Source organism: Zalophus californianus, chromosome 5, assembly GCF_009762305.2.
Source record: "Zalophus californianus isolate mZalCal1 chromosome 5, mZalCal1.pri.v2, whole genome shotgun sequence".
Classification (NCBI taxonomy): Eukaryota; Metazoa; Chordata; class Mammalia; order Carnivora; family Otariidae; genus Zalophus; species Zalophus californianus.
In genome coordinates this window covers 145704174-145723799 of record NC_045599.1, presented here as the reverse complement: position 1 = coordinate 145723799, position 19626 = coordinate 145704174, and the positions used below count along the sequence as shown (strand labels likewise).

At 43.9% G+C, this 19626-nt stretch overlaps 1 long non-coding RNA gene across 1 annotated transcript in view; it reads left to right on the top strand.

Annotated features, from left to right (window-relative positions):
• Nucleotides 1–19626, top strand: part of LOC113929019 — an 89475-nt gene that overhangs the window by 6715 nt on the left and 63134 nt on the right. Inside the window, exon 3 of the long non-coding RNA XR_003522064.1 lies at nt 14668–14756. This is a non-coding gene — a long non-coding RNA (uncharacterized LOC113929019). The remainder of the gene's footprint in view (nt 1–14667; nt 14757–19626) is intronic.

The window sequence follows — 19626 nt, the reverse complement described above, 5'->3', positions numbered from 1 at the left end:
CTCCTCCTTTGTCCACATGGAAGGGTTTCCAGAGCAATTACTCTTCTTCCTGGCCTGTTTTCTTGAGGAGAGGACCTCCATCTTGAACGATGGAAACGACTTGAAGACTCAGAATGTCAGATGCGGGGGCCCACAGCGGTGATGAACACTTAGGAAAGAGAGCCCAAACCGTTGCTTCCATGCAGTTCATCAGTGGACTGGGACTCCTCAAGGCTTCTTTCTTTCCTCTGATTCACGAAGATTTATGGAAACTTTTCATGTGCCAGGCACTGTATCAGGATTTGGGATAATCTATTTAATTTTTAAGCATCCATTACCTAAGATTATTATTATTATATACCCTACAATATATTCTGTGATAATCATTATTATCACTTCACTTTATTATTGAGAAAACTGAGGCTCAGGGATGTTAAGGAACTTTCTATGTCACATAACCAGAACAAAGCTGAGATCTGGTTTCCAGTATCCTCTCTGGATAAATGAAATACTACACAAAATGCAACTTACTATCTTCCAGTTATCAAGAAGTATCATGTCCCAGCACTTTAGAATACATGCATTAAGTCACAAAACAACCCCATTATTAGGTATTATTATCACAAACTGAGGTGCAGAGAGGTGAAAATTTGCCTAAGGTCTCTTAACAGGTAACTGATGCGCTGGACTGAGACCTCAGGAAGTGCGGGAACAGGGTAGACACTGGAATTTGGGTCTGTCTCATCTCAAGCCCGTGTGTGCAGTGTGTTTGAAGGGGATTCTAGTGATCCTCTTCTCCTCAGCCATTCATCTAAGGTCTGCCGAGCGCCTACAGAGTGCTAGACGCCTTCCATGCCCTGACATCTAATCCTGAACCCTGTGAGGTAGGCATTCTCCTCTCACAGAGTGAGAATCCCAGCCTCAGAGCAGAGGTGATTCACCAGGATCATTTGCTAGGAAGTGACTAATTAGAAGATCCAAATCCAAGGGTATCCGATGAGAAATACTGCCTCCTACAAAAAAATCCATCTTTCGTTGGGAAGAGCCATGCCTCCCCAGAGTTCCCTCAGTCTTCCATCTTGTTCCCCCAGCTGGACCAGGGAAGGAGGGGTTGTCAGCGGCTGCCTTTCTCCTCAGACCCTCCCAGGGTGGCTTCCAGAGTAGCTTTGTCCCTCTCTCACTGAGAACATTTAATGCTTAATGTGCCACACTGTGCTCAAAAATATAAAACCATTGAGATTAAAATTATAGCAACTAACTTGGGAGAAAACGTTTATTACATAATGTTCAGGAGGAAAAGTGGCCTGCAAGCAGGTTCTGCATAAAAATGGAAACACACATGCCCAGAATCTGGAGTGAAGTGCCCAAAAATGAAGACAGGGTTGACACCTGGGAGATGCGTTTTTGTGTTACATAAGGAGGTGCCACCAGAGATGTGTGGGAACATTTTCTTTTCATGGACTGCATCTAGCTGATAAGGTGCTGTTATGAACTGAATTGTGTCACCCTCAAAATTTGTACTTTGAAGCCCGAAGTCCCAACATGACTGTATTCGGAATAGGGCTTTCCAGGAGGTGAGGAAGGCTAAATGAGGTAAGGAAGGCTGAATAGGATGTGGCCCTAATCCAATATGACTGGTGGCCTTCTAAGAAGAGGAAGAGACACCAGGGATGCTCGCCCAGGGACAAGACCATGTGAGGGAGGACATAGTGCTAAGATGTCCATCTGCACACCAAGGAGAGAGGCCTCACAAGAAACCAAACTTGCCCATGCTCTGAGCTTGGACTTCCGGCCTCCAGAACTGTGAGAAAAATTCCTGTTTTTGTAACCACCCAGTCTGTGGTGTTCAGTCACGGCAGCCTGAGCTCACTAATACAGGTGCTCTGTATGTTTTTGCTACTGTTTCTAGGAGAGAACGCTCTTTGGTCTTTGTCCCTTTGCTTTCATCAAGTATAGACGATGAATCCAGTGCAGTGTAACTTATCAAATTTTACCCCACCATCTTCGTATCCCACTTGTTTGGAAAAATTTAAAACTGGAGTATGATTCATTCTTGAAAGAGAAACTTTGTGATGTCACAATATATGGCCCGCTCAGGCAGACCCCCACTTAGACCTGCAGTTTGTATGGAGGTGTTTTTTGTTTTTTGTTTTTTTTTAAATGGAATAATCGAGTCATTGATCTTGAGCAGAAAACATAAGTGATTCAGAGTTCATATTTTTTAAAATATCAAAATCACTTTTTACAACAACAATGTACTCAAATCTCAGTTATTAAAATACCCTGGCTTCTTGGAATACTGGAACACCAAAAAGCCCACTTATTGGCTGTGTGATTTGGGAGGAAGCACTCTGAATTTCTCTGAAACCTGCTTTTCTGAGCTAGGAAACATATATATTGCAGGATTGTGATCAAGATGAGCAATAATGTACGTGAAATGTTGGGCAAAAAGCCTGGTTCGTGGAAGACGTGGGGCAGATGCTTACCGCTGTTGTCTTGAAAGAGCAGGAGATGGAGGGTTTTTACAGGATGCAGAGACGCATGGGAGCTGTCCTGGGGCGTGGGGAGACTTCCCCGAGGGCTTTGTCATGGAGCCCGCCGGAAAGCAGAAGTGAGTTTGGCGGAAGCCACCTCTGGCGTCTTGGGGCTCGTCTTGCCAGAGTCACTGTGGTCAGGGCTATTTCTCGTGTGATAATTTGACTTGTCAGGAAACTGAAGGCTAAGAGCCCAGCTGTTTGTACAACTAAAAGTGAAAAGCGAGGTTGATCCAGTGGAGGGTTCTCAAACAATCGTGCACTAAAGCAATGCTTGTGTGAGTACATTGTGTCATTGAGGATGGGTTTGGTTCTGCTATGACTTTATCTGCTCAGGAAATGAAGATGGGATGGTTGGGATAGGGGATCCAGAAAGGGAGAGTCAGAATGCTTTGCTTGTGGACCAGCTTTGTTTTAGGATTGGCCTCCAGCAGGGACAGAGTTGCTGGGAGAAAAATATTCCTGTCCGTATTGGCCGACCGGGCAAGGCGTTCTCTAGGGGCCATACTGGTCAGAGGCAGGACCATAACGTAGGTGTTGTCGGATTTCGAACAACCTTATTCCTTATTCTGTTGCCCCAAAGCCCAGATGCCCTCCTTGGTGTCCCCAGACCTCTTCAATAATTGTCCTGTCACTTACTGGAACCTCCATTGTGTCTTTCCACCAACTCCTACTTGTGGCACGTTCTTTCATTTAACCCACCTGAGGAGTGTCTTACTTCCTTAGCATAAGGTTCCCTCTCTTGTCAATGGTCCCCAATCTGATGACACAAGGAATCACCTGGAGAGCTCATGTAAAATGCCAATGGCTGAGCCCTTCTTTCAAGAGGACTTGCTTCCTTCCACGCGTCTGGGAGGTGGGGCTTGGGAGTCCACAGTTGAACCAGCACTCTGGTCCTTCTGGTTTGTAGTCGGGTTGGGGAATCACAGCTCCAGCAGACTGGAGAGATAATGAGCTCTCATTAGGTACACCAGTTGCAAAGAATGCATTAGCTAGCTCATCAACAACCTTCTTAGAAAACAAAATCTTGGACCAGTTGAAAGCTCTGAGGCCCTTCAGGAGTGGGGGAAGTTGGAGATCTCACCAGCCGTGCTCCGGGCAGTGCAGGAGGGACACACGACGGACTGGAAAAGCTCTGCTCTTTCTCCAGCCACACCAATTAAGAGGGTAATCTGTGGGGTATAGATGGTGACGTCATGGGGACGTCCGTGGTCACTTCTGGATGCAGTTCTCTGTTTGTGTTCACCTCCACTCCCCTCTCCCAGGGGCCAGGGCAGGAGGAAATGGGAATTCAGGAAATGTTGGTATCTGTGGGGTGTGGGCTGAGTTGAAGGGTTGGGAGCATTTTGCTGCTCCCAACCCTTTTGGGTGGAAATGTGAGTTGAGAGAATCTCCTTTAAGAATAAGTTAGGAAATTCTCATTCATAAGAACAATGACAATAATTCATAATATTAGTAGTAGTAATAAACAACTCAGTGTTTTCTACCTTACTTTCTGTGCTGAGCAGCACAGCACAACCATGAGGCCAGAAGTGTGATTTCGTTGGTCCCGGCAGCCTGCCCACCTGCAGAGGGCCCTCCATCTAGGCTCACACCATGCCAGAAATGCCGCCATTAGATACTCCATACTGCCGTAGACACCGTCCACTCATTCATTCAATTCAATCACAGTGCGTCTGATTCAGGCAGCAGAACCCCTGCGCTGGAACCTACCCTCCAGGACTGACCCCTACAGCCTTCTTCCCCGTCTCTACAAGCCCCAGAAATATCGGGGGTCCCAGCCTTGAGAATTCCCACTGTCTCTTGGACTACTCCTGGCACCTGCAAATTGCCCACAACCCTGTGTCTTGATTCTATTTTAGAAACCATGATTACCCCCAAAATTACACAGAACAGAATCCATATTTCTAGACTTCGCCTCTTAGCCTGAAATGAGTGGTTGAAAAAAAGTTTCTGAGGCGCTTGTCCCGCTGCCGGGCAGAGGGGGCGTCCATGCTCCACAACAGCCTTATTTGCTTTGCAAGGAGACCAGCATGTTCTTATTCCAGATAACATGCATTACACTCTCCCTTCCTTAACCGATTCTCCACACTTCCCACACACTGTCTTTTTATTTACTTTTTTAACCCAAAAGAATACTGTGTTCCAAGCTCTCCTCATATTCACGTTGGAGGAACAACAGCATGCTGTCGGACAGAGGTGGCTATTAATACATTCTGGATAACAAGCACACAGCTCAGCCCAAGGCTCCCTCGGGGAAATAGAAGGGAAAGAGATAATGCCATGCTGGGGAGGTCGGGGGAGGAATAGCTCAGCTAACCCGTCACACAAACATTAAAAATAAAATTAGAATAGATAGCCTATGATTCCTCAGCGAGGCAGAAGCAAAAGAAATTGAAAATATTATTCCTAAGCGCTAATGGCTTGTCTCCAAAGAATGGCCTCTTTTCTTCCATCTGATTACACATCCTTCCCAAAGGTCAGCCTCACGCTAGTCCAGAATCAAGATGCGCAGGGCCTCGGTTCTTCTCTCTCTGGCCAAGGTGGGCAGTTCCATCAACCTGGGGGTCGGAGGTCAGTGATGAGGTGCTGGGGAGTTCTGGAATAGGCAGGCTGTTTGACCTTCCAGCTGGGATGTGTAGCACCAATTTGTGTTGAAGTTTCTATAATGTGGTAGGCAGAGCCCAGGCCCGGGAGGCAACCTGCCTATTTCCGAAGTCCAGCCCTACCTTTTACTAGCGCTTGTCAGTTGCCTTACCTTTCGGTGCCTCAGTTTGCTCATCTGCAGAATGAGAGTAAGTAAGGTAGACTCTAGTGTATAAATTTGTTGGGAAGCTTAGGGGAGCGGATGCGTATAAGGTCCTGAAACAGTGCCGAGCACAGAGATGTTATGACTGTTAGTTGCTATTATTATGTTTACCGCTTTAGAGAGCCTGAAGCTCATTTTACTAAGAAGCAACATGATTCAGTGGAAAGGGCTTTAGGGCAGCACACTGGCAATCTGCAGCCCAGCGTCTGCTCCGCCCCAGTGCTCCGTGTGTGTGGAGTGTTCCCTGACCTTCTGGATCCCACGCTGTTGACCTGTAACCTGGGAGCACAGACGCCTGGCTTATGTGTGGATTTCTCTGGATTGCAGTAAAGATAACATTAGACGCAAAATGCCCATGATCTGAGCAGAACTAACGAAGTATAATTTCTCTACTCCCGATCTCTGACTTATCTTCCTTTCCTTCCTGCAAAGTGGATCAAATCCAATTCGGGCATCAAACTGGGTTATAAACGGTCACAGAGATGTTAACTCATTGGACTGCACCACCAGCCAGCTCCCTGGACCCTGTGTTCTCTGGATTACTAACAATTTCATGAGTTCGTTAGGGAATCCTATTTTAAATTTATGTTGGTGTCTCTTATGTGACGTATATCAAATATCAAATACATCCCTTGTCACCATCTGACACAATGTGTACTTATGTGCTGTTTGCCAGAGAATGACAGTACACCTCCTCCTCATTCTGGAATGGGAACTTCATTTATTCCAGGGATTTCTAGGGCTGGGGGTATAGGAGAGAGTCAGGCTAGAGATTAGAACTGACCCTTTCCCGGGGATGGGGAGAGGGTAGCATATTTACAGCAGGCCCGTTGGCTGAGCTGAACCAAATGAAGCAAAGGAAAAAGGTAAAAAGCTACTCTGACCTCCATTGACAGGACACCTGCTCAGGGGAGGAGAGCAGGGGAAACCGCAGAGTCAGCCCAACGTGTGCTGTGCCGACCACGGAGACTCGTATTTATTTAGAAGCAGGTTGGCTTGAGTTCACCTGGTGAGAATGACATCCCCCGCTAGGGCCGGCATTGTGCCTTCTATCTCTCATTCATCAGCTAATTCCTACCAGTGCTGTGTCCTGGGCTTGTTTTGTTCCAAGTACATCTTTTCTCCCCCTCTGTGAAATGGAGCAGAGTTGACAAGAAGTTCTGATAATTACTCCCTGAACAATAAATCACTCTGCTGCTGAACTGTGTTCACTCAACGTGGGGCAGGAATGTGTTTCAAGGGAACCTCTCTCAAGACAAATGGCACCAAGTGCCATGGTCACAACTCAAACAGATGTGCCGGCGGGGCTGTCTGGAGGCTGGTGCGGATGGCCAGGCTGGTGGGAGCGTTCCAGAATAGCTACCGGGGCGGGTCTGGACAGAGAGAGGGAGGGACTCTGTTGCTGCTTGTCCTTGGGAGAAGCGGAGAGACAGGCACAGAAAAGAGGGTCTTAGGGGTTTGCTCATGCATTCATTCCTTCCCTGGCTCATCAGACCCGCGGCCATCCGGCCGGCACACGGCCATGTGGGTGATGGGTGTTTGTAGCCAGCGTTGGTCTGACAGGTCTGTTCTGTTGCTGTCTTTGCTTTTCCAGATGGTAACTATGGTGAGGATTGCCCCATTAATAAAATTTTGTCGAGGGCCCACTATTTTCTAAGTACGATGGAAAGTACTGGAGGTATAAAATGAATGGCCTGGTGCTTGTCCTCAAGAAATAGACAAACCAGGGTGGGGGTGGGGGGGGGACATAGCCGCTTAACTTTTTTTTAAAAGCTTAAAACTGATGGTAGTAGAAGTAGCACGAAGCCCAGTGTGTGAAGAACTGAGAGAGGCTTTGAGATGAGGACACGTGAGTAGGACTGCTGAGGAAGGAGAAGGGACACAGAATCACAAGCGTGTGGCCCATCGGGGAAATGGCAGCGATGTAGGTGGGTCAGCGTGGGGAGCACCCGTGGGGCATGAGCTGCATCTGGGAAAATGACAGATAGCACAAAGGAGTTTGGATTGACTCTTGTAATTCCCTTGCTAAAATTTTAAGCAGTAGATGATGAGATGATAGTTGCAACCTAGAAAAACTTTTCCAGCCTGAGACTAGAGTAACAGAAGGACAGGAGAGGGAGACCAGTGATGGAACACTAGTCATTCATTCATTCAACAAATATTTTTTGGATGCCTGCCATGTGCCAGGTGACAGCCCAGGTCCTGGGGGTATAGTAGTGACCCAAACAGCTTACAACGAGAGAGTCCAGTTTAAATAAAGAGACATCAAAATAAATATATATTTACAAATTGTGGTGAGGGCTCTGGGGGGGGATTTCGTGATGTCACAGTTAAACATGGAGGGGGAGGGGCTCCACCTCAAGGGGTGACCAAGGGAAGGCCTCCTTAGGCAGTGACATTTATTCGGGGACCAAAGGATGAGCAGGAGTCATCCTGGCTAGTCTGCAAAGCAGGTCTGAAATCAGGGAAATGTGCTGGGAAGCTGGTTCAGTTGTCCCTGGCAAGGAAGAGGCTGTGGCATTGGAAATGTGGGCAAGACAGCTGATTTGGGATGTGCTTTGCAGACAAAGTTGGTAGAATCTCAGCAATCTGGGTGAGAAGAGATGAGGCTATGAATCAATTCAGTGGGAGGCAGTGTGGATTTGAAAGAGGTTTAGAGAGGAGGATGCAGAGAGCTTGATGATGAATGGGACGGGGGTTGGGTCACGAAGGGCAGAGCCTAGGATGCTTTCTGGTTTTCTGGCTCGGTAACTTGGGTAGAGAGAGAGGCACAACGAACCATAGACAGGAACGGGACTGACCATTGCGTCAGTCCCAAGGTGTGTCTGAGAAACGCATGACTCCTACAGAGAGGTATGTCTGTCTATCTGGTAGGCACACAAGGCTTGGGCTGGGAATTGTAGCCTATAGGAACCAAAGTATGAGGGTAAATGAGTTCACCCAGAATGTGTATAAAATTTGGGCAACACCACTGCTGAGCCAGGTGCCGGAATGTGAACTAGTCCTGTGGTGCTAAGTACGACCCTTTCTTGAATGTGAAGGTGAAAGCAAGACAAGCACAGTGGCAAATTAATAATTGCATCTTGATATCTTTCTTTACTTCCCAGTGACCCAAACGTGGGGGATAGGCTTAATTTGATGCAGTTTCATCATTTTCATTGAAAGCCCATTACCTAATTAATGCTTCTCTCTGGGGATTGAGATTAGGAAGAGAGGGCTGAGGGGAAAACTTTACTTCTAATGTTCTAACATTCTTTTTTTTTTTTTTTTTTAATTTGTGTTGCAGCAACCAAGTTTACTTACTTCTTATATACACAAAAGAGTAGAGTGCTTTGAAATACTCAGTTACAATAGATTGGGTTTCCCCCTCACATGTTAAATAAAACGCACCTGCCGTGAAAATGGAAATGTGTCCATCTTTCATACATATCAATTCTTAAAGAAGGAAAGAAATGACTCCCCCACGGCATCAAAGTTTTGGTTCCTGAATTGGCTGCTACAAATGAGGTCTGGTGAATTGGAGATGACCGGAGAAGAAAAGGCCGGGGTGCTCCAGACTCCTTGCCCACAGCCTAGGGCTTGTTCAGGGGTATCTCCTCTTTCCAGAAATGTACTGAAATGTGTTCCCAACATGCGGAGGGCTTTCTCTGAGGCCACAGATTGTAGAATTCTTTGGGTGACAATGGATTTCGTGGGAGTAGAGGGGAAGTAGGAAGCCTTGCTAAGAGTGGCTATCGACAAGATTCCACCTTATCTTGGACCCAGGGAGATCTGCTGCACATCGACACTCTCGCAAAGAACATTTCCCAGCTGTCTCTGTGCGTTCGAGTGGCTTGTTGAAAAACAAGAAAAGGGCTCATGGCTGCGTATGTAATGATTTCTTTCCTAACGAAATCTGGAGAACACTCAGATCTTTTCTTCTTTTATGGAGGATCATTGATTTGTTTGTGACTCAGGGAAACTTCCCCACCAGACTCATTTCTCTGACTCTGCTCAGGTTGGTGGTGGTTTTCTTCTTGGATGGTGGGGGGTGGGTGGGTCAAGGATTGTTTTGATGATCTCATTCCTTCTACAGATTGAGGGAGAATATTCAAAGATTGTGGCTGATTACAGAGTTCCTTTTGCTATGGTTAACACGCAGGAACATTCTTAAAGAAAGACAAAATGTGCTAATGAGATTCTTTTAAACAGCAAGATAAAAGGAGTTTTTGCAGAAAGAAACTGGAAAATTGGGTTTACCGTTGAATAAAAGAGGTAAAAACGCAGGTCGTCATCAGCCCGGATGCAGCTGGAGTCCAGGATTCTCAGATGTGACTGTTAGTGGTGCTCTGCTTTAGTTCAATTGCACGTTTTATGCCTAAGCAAAAGAAAACTGAACGAAGCCACTTTAAAAGAAGATTAGGGTAAGGAAAAGGGGTTCAGGCCAATGAAAGCTGTCTTTTCTCTTTGCGACCTCGGCTTGTCCTGCACCATTTCGCTGGGCAGGCCATCGCCACTGGCCTTGGGGGTTAGCAGTGGGAGGAGCAACTGAAGAGTTACATGAGGCAAAAGGGAAACCAGGCAATTGGTTAACTGTTTTTTTTTTTTTTTTTTTTTAGCTCATCTGTGCCTTTGATTTGTCATACCTCAGATGTATGTTAATAAGTTCGCAGATCTCTACCGTCTGTGTGATAGTGCGCTGGAAAACTGGGGGAAAGAGGAAAAATACATCAAAGAAAACGTCCTTTCCTTCATCTGACAGAGAGATAATTTCATCAAAATGACTCTTAGACATTTCTGAAACTATTTCAAATGAAGTAAGCTGCTAAGGAGTGCAAGAAGCTGAATGTAGAAGACAGGGGAGGGAGGAAATTAGACGTTCTTTCTTTTATGATTACACACAGGGGTTGAGGGTCGCCCTCACTCCTAAGACATGGGCAGCTTGTGTTGAACAAGGGCAACCAAATGAATAAAGCATCGGTCCCCTCTTTTTGATGATCCTGAATGAGTGCCACTTTGCATGAGCTTGCTCAGTCACACAGCTGGTTCAGGAAGCCTCAAGGTCTCGGGCTTACGTAACAGCTAGTTCTGGGGTCACCAGCCTGGGAAGTGAGGTCCATTCAGTGGTGCAAACACTTCCTGGGCAGCTCCTCTCTGGCACGCAGTCTGTTGGATGCTGCAGATTCAGGTTTTCCTCCGTGCGGGTCTCACTAGACCCCATGTATTTTTCCAAATCAGAATCACTTGAACTCCTATTCTGCTCAGCTACAGGAAAATCCATTCTTCTCCCCAGGAATATCTGAGAGGCCTAAGGAATTTCTTAGATGTTTCCCCATGTCTGGGGGTTGTCAGCTGCCACCCAGCTCAGGAGCATGGTACGATCTGCTCTGGCGCCATCTGCTCCAGCACGGTCTACACTGGCTGTACAGCAGTTTGCCTCCTTCGGTGCTGAGAGCTGCCTTCCCCGTTTCCTCAGGCTCTCGTCCATTGTGACCTTTAGCCAGTATTTCTTGAAGTTGAAGGTGCCTGGCCACCACACACACATACCCCAGTGACAGTGGCAACTTCTGCTCCCTTCAAAGGAATTGCCAAACCCCCCAACTGCTCTTAGAGTGTTTCTACTTCATGTTTCCCTAAAGAAGTGTCAATGAAATGATATAATCCATCATCAGCATTTCCCCAAATGTATTATTTAACCTAAAATGACCCCATGAGTAGGACATCAGCCTGCATTGTTCTCAGCCAAGTCTATTTGTTTCCTTTCTGTAGACTCTCTTGGGCTGGTTCCTTCATTCCGGTATCCCTGGGCTTGGAGTTCTCTCTCCCAGGGGAGATTTCTTGAGCTGGAACCCTGGCACACACTGCCCTGCAGGACCGGTGATGGTTATATCGGAGAAGTCTGAATCCACACAGAGGAAGGAACTCTTCTGAAGGAGTGGTAACATCTGCTGAGATTGAGTTCAACTAACATCACAAACATGTCCATACCCAAAAGGAGCACTTGGACTTCTCCTTGTAAAGCATCTGTGGTTGAGGACTTCACAGTGATAAGCGGACAAGCTGTGTGTTGGCCTCGCCAAGAGATGTGTGGGGGTGGATAAGTACGTCAAGTTGGGATCTTCTCAGTTTCTCATTTTGGTCTCAAGAGTTCCAACTATGAAGACTTGTCAGTGGTTGCAAATGGCCAGGCCAGCCATGGAACCCAGTGGGTTTATGTGCTTGACCAGTCCCGGCCTGCTTCACCTACCCATGCGTCTGGTGTGGATCCTGATCTGGGGGACTAAGTCATAGGTGCAGCACCTATGAAATCCAAGAAGTGTTGAACAACAACAGACTGGCTCACGGTCAAAGAGTTAGGGCTCCACAGGGGAGTGGTCCACACGGTGTTGCCCGCTGCAGCGTTAGCCTCCAACCCTCTGGCAAATGTTGCCAAGTCCTCCTCCTTGACCCCCTTTCTGTTCTGCTTTGGGGAGTCTTCAAACTAACAGCCCTTATGGTCATGGCCAAGTCTTGGTTGCTTCCCCATTGCCATCAGCCGTGGCCAAATCCTGATCCGGCCTGGGCATGTGGCCTTTGCTGCTGCTGGTACCAGCCCTACTTTCAGTCTTGCTACTGTGCCATTGTGGCCACCTGTGCTGGTCTGGACAGGACTGCCCCTTGCCCCGCTCAAGATGCCTCTACTCTTCTGGGCTTTCCCTTCCCTCCCCCAGAATAGGTTACAAAAGGTCTTCCTCCCCACTATTTCAGTGTTTGCCCACTTGACTTCCCAGGAACTAGGGCACTGGGGTGTTTGTGCCCTGAGCCTGAGTAGGACAGATCTCACCCTGGTCCTTTCAGAGCTCTTGCTGCATTTATTTAGAGAATTAGGAAGATTGCCAGCACAGAGCCAAGCAGTGGTTCAGGCTGTTCCCATATTGTAATGCCTTATGAGCCAACATATCAATTGCTGCCTCTTTCAAAGCATATTGTAGTCTTCTGTTTTTGGCAAGATTCTTGCCAGAGTCCTGTACCATCTCCAAACAGCTTCATGAATCACCCTGTGGCTTTGGTCCACAAAGCAGCACACGCTAATTGCTGCATTCTATGCTAACTGTAGGGTACTGTATCTGAGATTTAGCTTGTATTTATGGTCCCAGAATAATTAATTTATGCAATTATTCACTCATTGAAGGAGCACTTACTATAAATCTACTACGGGCTAGGGCAAGTATAAGGAGGGTGCAAAGAGATTTGAGACATGGTTCCTATCTTCTAGTCATTTCTGATCCAGATGGACCAGTTCACACTGAAATATGTGAAACCATCTCTGCCTCCATCCTCACTAGCAGTGTGAACTTGGGCAGATCTTTTAAAGCATCTGGGCCTCAGTTTCCTCAGCAAAATGGAAATTAAAAACACCTGTGATAGGGTACCTGGCTGGCTCAGTGGGAAGAACATGCGACTCTTGATCTCGGGGTTGTGAGTTCGAGTCCCACGTTGGGTGCAGAGATTACTTGAAAAAAAAAAAGCTTAAAAAGGAAAAAATCCACCTGTGATGTGTGCCTCCCTGGATTACTGGGCAGAGCATGTTTGAGGTAGTCAGCAAGAGAGCAGAACTGGACTGAATGGGGCATGATGGCAGATTCTCGGGGACAGTCTCGGGAGGGACTTCTTAACCATCCAGGGTGACTGCCAGAAGCATGCTGCTTCACCCTGCAGCGAGCTCTCATCCCTGCAGGCATTCAGGCTCAGAGCGGCTGGGTCTCGGTGAGATGCTGCAGTGAGGTTGCAGAACTCGCGCTCATCCCCCGGGAGGCTGTGAAAAACACAACAGATGAATTCACAGTGCAGAGTGGTCTCGTCTCAGCCTTTGATTGGGTGTCTTTTGAACTAGCAGACATTCCTTGGGCACCTGCTACTTCCTGAGCCCTGTGTGGTCTTTCCAGAGGGACTGAGCCAGTGAGGAGAGCGCTGTCCTTGTCCCCACTGTGGCGAACACCCTGTTGAGGAGAATGCAACGCAAAGTACTGAGGGCGTGGGGACACCTGGCGGATAAAGCTCTGGGCTTCCACTCTGGAGCGTGGCTCATATGTTCTTCCACATTACTTTAGGGCCAAGGTTTATGGGAAGAAAAAGAATTTTACTAGGCCTCAGAGCAGGAAGGATATCCTAAGTGCCTAAGTGAGTGAGCTAGATAGGAAATATAACACCATGTTCTCAAATTTGGGGTGGATGGACCCTATAAAATATTTTGCCCCTCCAGGTTTGGCTTAAACTATTTTTATTACAAAGCTATTTAAACATATAAACATAAAACCAAGTATAATTTTTAAGGATTATAGAGTAGCATATTTATGAATTATATAGGAACTAAACTATGAAACCAATAACATTCACATCTAATTTAATTTTCTTTGATGGGTGATGTTTTCCTGAAACTAAATTGCTTACAAGGGACTTAAGAATGGGTTTACTGTCCTTTCTTGTCAACTTGCCTGATGACTTCCCCCAAGATGGACCATCGGTTGAGTGACCGTCAATGTGGAAGTTGAGCTGCATGATTAAAATCATGGGTGTGAAAGCCTGAGGTTGCCACTCAGGACTTATGTGGCCTTGGACAAGCTGCTTAACTTCTCTGTTCCTTGCTGTCCTCATCTGCAAAATGAGGGTGAAATAGTAAGTCTTACCCCTTGTGGTTTTAGTCAGAATTAAAGGATGTGAAATATGTATGTAAATAAGTAATTATACAAAGCACATGGAAGAGTATTCGGTACAGAGCATTAAGCAGGTGCACTATTAGTATCAATCATGATTGTTTAAATGTTCTTTTTAAGTTATGATCTTATTTTATATCAATGATGCATTATCTCGGTAAGTCAATTAATGAAAAAGTGGCCCCAAATATGATGATACAAAGTAAAGATAGCATGTAATGAAAGAAGTCATCACTGCACATTTGTCACTATGCTCATTGCCAATGAATTGTCCCGAGAAGGTGAACCGGATCCCATTCTGTCCCCACGTTTCTCTGTTCAAACTACTGTGAAATCTCTGTGTGGTCTTCTGCGTGGGGATTTGGTCTTCACCTTGCACAGATATCAACACGAGAACAGGTGCACAGCCTAAGATCATGCGGTCCTACATCATCATCTTCCTCCAGATAATGATAATATTGCCTTTTAAAGATGATAAATATATCAAAAACACAAAATTCTTATAGACTGTAGCCCTTGTTTGAAATACACTGTTTCTGGAATTCAGGCAAAGAGCAGAAAATGTTCTTTAGAGTCATTAGTCAAGGCTTTTGAAATATTGTCTAAGTACCACTCAAGATGCTGAGCACCATGTAAACCCTTTATAAATGGTATTTTTTTTTTTAATCCTCAGAACCATCCTGTGGTGGGGACATCTTTATGATGGGCAAGATTAATCTGCCAAGCATCGCTGAAGTAAGCAGAAGATCCAAGAATCTCCAGGTTAGTGGCCTGCAAAATTATAGCTCTCACCCATCATTCCAGTGCCTCCCTTGGAAGGGACATTGGGATGGTTTCCCTAGAGTGGGAACAGAGATGATTCTGGTTTTCAAGACTGCAGCGAACCTGTTTCCTCTGCCATGCTCCGCCTTTGCCTACTAGCAGGAAAGTCATTGTGTTACCCCACAGCACTGGGCCCAAGAAAGCTGATCTCCCAGATTTGAATTAAAACAAAGGGAGAAGGAGAAGCTGATTATCTTAATGCAATTCTGAGCCCATCCAATATTCATTCAGGCTTAAAGAAGTTTACAGTCAGTATCCTAGAAATACATGTTGAAAAGTGATAATGAACCTCCAATTACATGAAGCTTGGGTCTTATTATCATTTCTTGGAATTACTAAACAACAAGATAAAGATTTTTAGTGAACATTAACTGGGAAATTTACAAAATAATAATAGCCATCGTAATTACTATTAACAAAGGCTATGTTGTAAAACAATATGAGGCCACTTTAAGAAGTTAAGAATTATTTTCATCAGTGTTTTTCTGCTACTGCACAGAAAGTCGCTGTTCAGAATGTTCCACAGGTTAGCTTTGACCCTGTTGCTGTGTCTGAGATAACTGGGTTTTTTTACTCCTTTGCTCGAAACTTTTCCAACCAATGGTCCCGGTTGACCTCTACTGTCTACCTCATGGCCGGAACTTGTCAACATTAAGAAAGAAATATGACTGTGAACGGAGAAAGAAGATGTGGTATATTTATATAATGGAATGCTATTCAGGTATAAAAAAGAGTGAAATCTTGCCATTTGTGACAACATGGATGGACTTTGAGGGTATTATGCTAAGTGAAGTCAGCGGGTGGAGAAAGATAAATAGCAATGATTTCACTTATATGTGGAATCTCAAAAAACAAAACAAAACAAAGAAACAAAATAAAACAAAAACAAACTCATAGATACAAAGAACAGACTCGTGGTTACCAGAGGGGTAGGGGATTGGGAGGTGGGTGAAGGGGGTCAACTGTGTGGTGATGGATGGTAACTAGAGGTGGTGATAACTTTGTAGTGCACACAGATGTTGAGTTATAAAGGTGTACATCTGAAACTTATTTTTTTAATTGTGAGGTTTATTATCATCACCCTTTTAAAATTCTGCTGTAAAGAAGACTATTTGCACTTTATTATGTTTTCCCTGAAACCTCTTCATTAGTTTTCCTTTCTTAGCAAGAAAGTAGCTAGTCACTCTAAGGTTCTGTGACCAGCTGAAAATATATTGTTAACCATACTGAGGTTGTCATAACTCAGATAAAAGACTGGCAATTTCTCCCTACTCTGTTATCTTTAACTTGGGTAATCATAACAGGAAGACCGAAGGAGGTGGTTTTATTTTACAAAAGGGAAGTCTGGAAAAAAAAAAACCCAGTTTCCACAAATAAAACACACATCATAAGGTGGAGGTTGAATATGCCTTCAGTTTATACAGGAATGATTTTCTTTGCAGCATGACTGTGGGGTGTTGTAAGTGCAGTTACACTGTAAGACAATGTTGCCTTTAGATGTCATTCCTAAGGATGAGAAGACAATCACAGGAAGGAGAAAATTAAGAAACTGTCAGAGAAGGACTCCCCCACCCCCACCTCAGAATACCTGCTTTCCTTGGAGAGTTCTTTCATATCTTCAAAGAACTGACAATTCATAGGCTGTATAAGTTGTTCTAGAATAGAAAGAACAAAGCTTCTCTCTTCTTTCCTGGTGTCAGTTCAACCCTGTCACCAATGGGGAGAACACATTGGACTTCTTCTGAAATGTGGAAGCAAATACACTCACTATGATGTGAGCAGATAAAATACAGCAGTACATTTAGAAAAAGAATGCCCAGAGATCAGGGTCCAGGAATATAAGCATGGTTTAATATGAGAAAATCTATTAACATAGTATACCTTTTTAATAGATTATATTATATGAGAAAAAATGATAATATTTAACATGTATACCAGGTCCCAAATTCTCATTAAAATAGATGACAAGATGTCTTATTGTAAGATATGAGCTATGAAACAATAAATAACACACACATGTTACACACACAACAATCACATGCATGTGTATAATATATATCAAACATATCAACCACTCTCATACACACACACCATATCACACATGTACAAGCACCTCATACGACACATGTGACATGCACATGTATGTTTATGCCACATCACACATGTTGTAAATGGGTACACAACACAAAACACACATCAATCACATGTATGTGCACACCATATTATAAACACACCAATTACATGCATGTGTATAACATATCAAACATCTGAAGGACCCTCATGCACACACCATATCATACATGTGTGAGCACCTTATACAACACACGTGACAAACACACACATGTTCATGTCATATCACATGTCATAAATGGGTACACGCCACAAAACACACATCAACCACATGTATGTGCACATCACATTAAAAACACACCACATCACATGCACACCAATGACATGCACGTGCAATCATACTATACACATGGCAATCACATATACATCATACTACAACATACCACCCAGATGTGTGCACATCATATTATACACATACATCAATCACATGTGTATGCATCATACTTCAGATTTAAATCAGAGTTCCATATCCGGGTAAGACAAAGGCAGTTAGTATTATCAGATGATATGATTATCTACCTGGAAAATCCAACAAAATCCAGTGAAAAGCTCATAGAAACAAGAGGAAACCCAAATAAGCTGCCTGATTACAAAATGAGGGTACAAAAGCAATAGCATCTTGACTTATAAATTAGTATAACATAGTCCTGACACACAGAACAGTATAAGAAAACTATATTAATACCTGTATACCCACCATTTGGCTTAAGAAATACAACATTGCTGATGCAGTTGAAGCCTGTGTATTCCCCACCAGTCACATCTTTCCCTCAGAGGTAATCCTCATTAGGAATTTGATGTGCATCATTTTTGTGTAGCTTTTAACACTTTTGTTAAATATGTACATATTCCTCAGTTCCTTACTGTTTGATGCCTAACAAGGTGGCATCTTATTGAAAGGGTTCTTTTTTGGCTTGCTTGTTTGGGTCAACATCATGTTTGTGGGGTTCACTTGAGTAGGTTCAAGGGCTTCTAGCACAGACATTTCATTGCTATGTATTATTCCAGTGCATGAATAGAGCTCTACTTAGTCCATTATTTGCAGTCATAAACATTCACATACATGTTCCCTTTTTACAAATGTGAGGGGTCCTATAGACCCCAGGGATTTAGAGTATGCACTAAGAATTGGAGAGAAGTCCACATCTTCACTTTTTCTACACAGAGGCCAATTGTGCTGAATTCATGTTTGAATCACTGTATATACAAGTTCTCATTGTTTCACATCCTCACTCAAACACTTGTTTTATCAGTTATGTCTTTTACTATATCAACAATAAATAAGTAGAAAATGTAATGGAAATAAAAGGTCTAATTCATAATAGCAGTGATACAATTCTTAGGAATAAAATCAACAAGTTATGCAGGATTTGTATGAAGAAAACTAAAACGCTTTTTATTTTAATTAATTAATTTATTTTTAGACAGACAGAGAGGGGAGGGAGGGCGAGAGGGAGAGAGAGAACCCCAAGCAATCTCCATGCCCAGTGTGGAGCCTGAAATGGGGCTGGATTTCACAACCTTGAGATCATGACCTGAGCTGAAACCAGGAGTCAGATGCTTAACCGACTGAGCCGCCCAGATGCCCCCTAAAGCAGTTTTTAAAGGATTGTAAACAAAGACTTGAGTAAATAATGATAAATATATTTTCCTTAGCTGCAAAGATCCTAAATTAGAAAGATAACAGTTTAATCTAAGTTATTCTGTACATTCAAATCTTAAAGTCATTTCCTCCTAAATTTTTTGAAAGAATGTATACTGTGGAAACAGTATGGAGGTTCCTCAAAAGTTAAACATAGAACTACCCTACAATCCAGTAATCACACTGTTGGGTATTTACCCCCCAATTACAACGACATTAATTCAAAGTGATATATGCACCCCTATATTTATAGTAGCATTATTTACAATAGTCAAATTATGGAAGCAGCCTAAGTGTCCATCAAGAGATGAGTGGGTAAAGAAGATGTGGTGTATATATACACAATGGAATATTATGCAGCCAGAAAGAATGAAATATTGCCATTTGCAATAACATGGATGGAGCTAGAGAGTATGATGCTAAGTGCAATAAATAAATCAGAGAGAGACATGGTTTCACTCCTATGTGGAATTTAAGAAACAAAACAAATGAACAAAGGAGAAAGAGAGAGAGAGAGAGAGAGAGAGAGACAAATCAAGAAATAAGCTCTTAACTACAAAGAATGAACTGATGGTTAATGGAGGGGAGGTGGGTGGGGGGATGGGTCAGCTAGGTGAGGGGGATGAAGAGCACAATTCTCATGATGAGCACTGAGTAATGTATAGAATTGTTGAATCCCTATATTTTATGCCTGAAAGTAGTAACACTGTATGTTAACCAAACTGGAATTAAAATAAAAAAGTTAATAAAATTTAAAAAAAAAGAATATACATGAGAAAGTAGCCATGATTTTTTTAAAGGAATGAAGTGTGAGAGGGAGTAAAACTAGTCCTACCAGATTTGAAATTATTTTATTACACATTTAAAAGAGTACATTGCTGATGCAAAAAAAGATTGATCAGTGAAATGGTGACTCTAGAAAAAGACTCAAGTATACGTGAAAAAAATGGCATTTCAAATATACTTTGTAAATGTTGATTGGGAAAGTTGGCTAACAATTTAGAAATAAACAAATTTGGATCCCTACCTCATAATTTT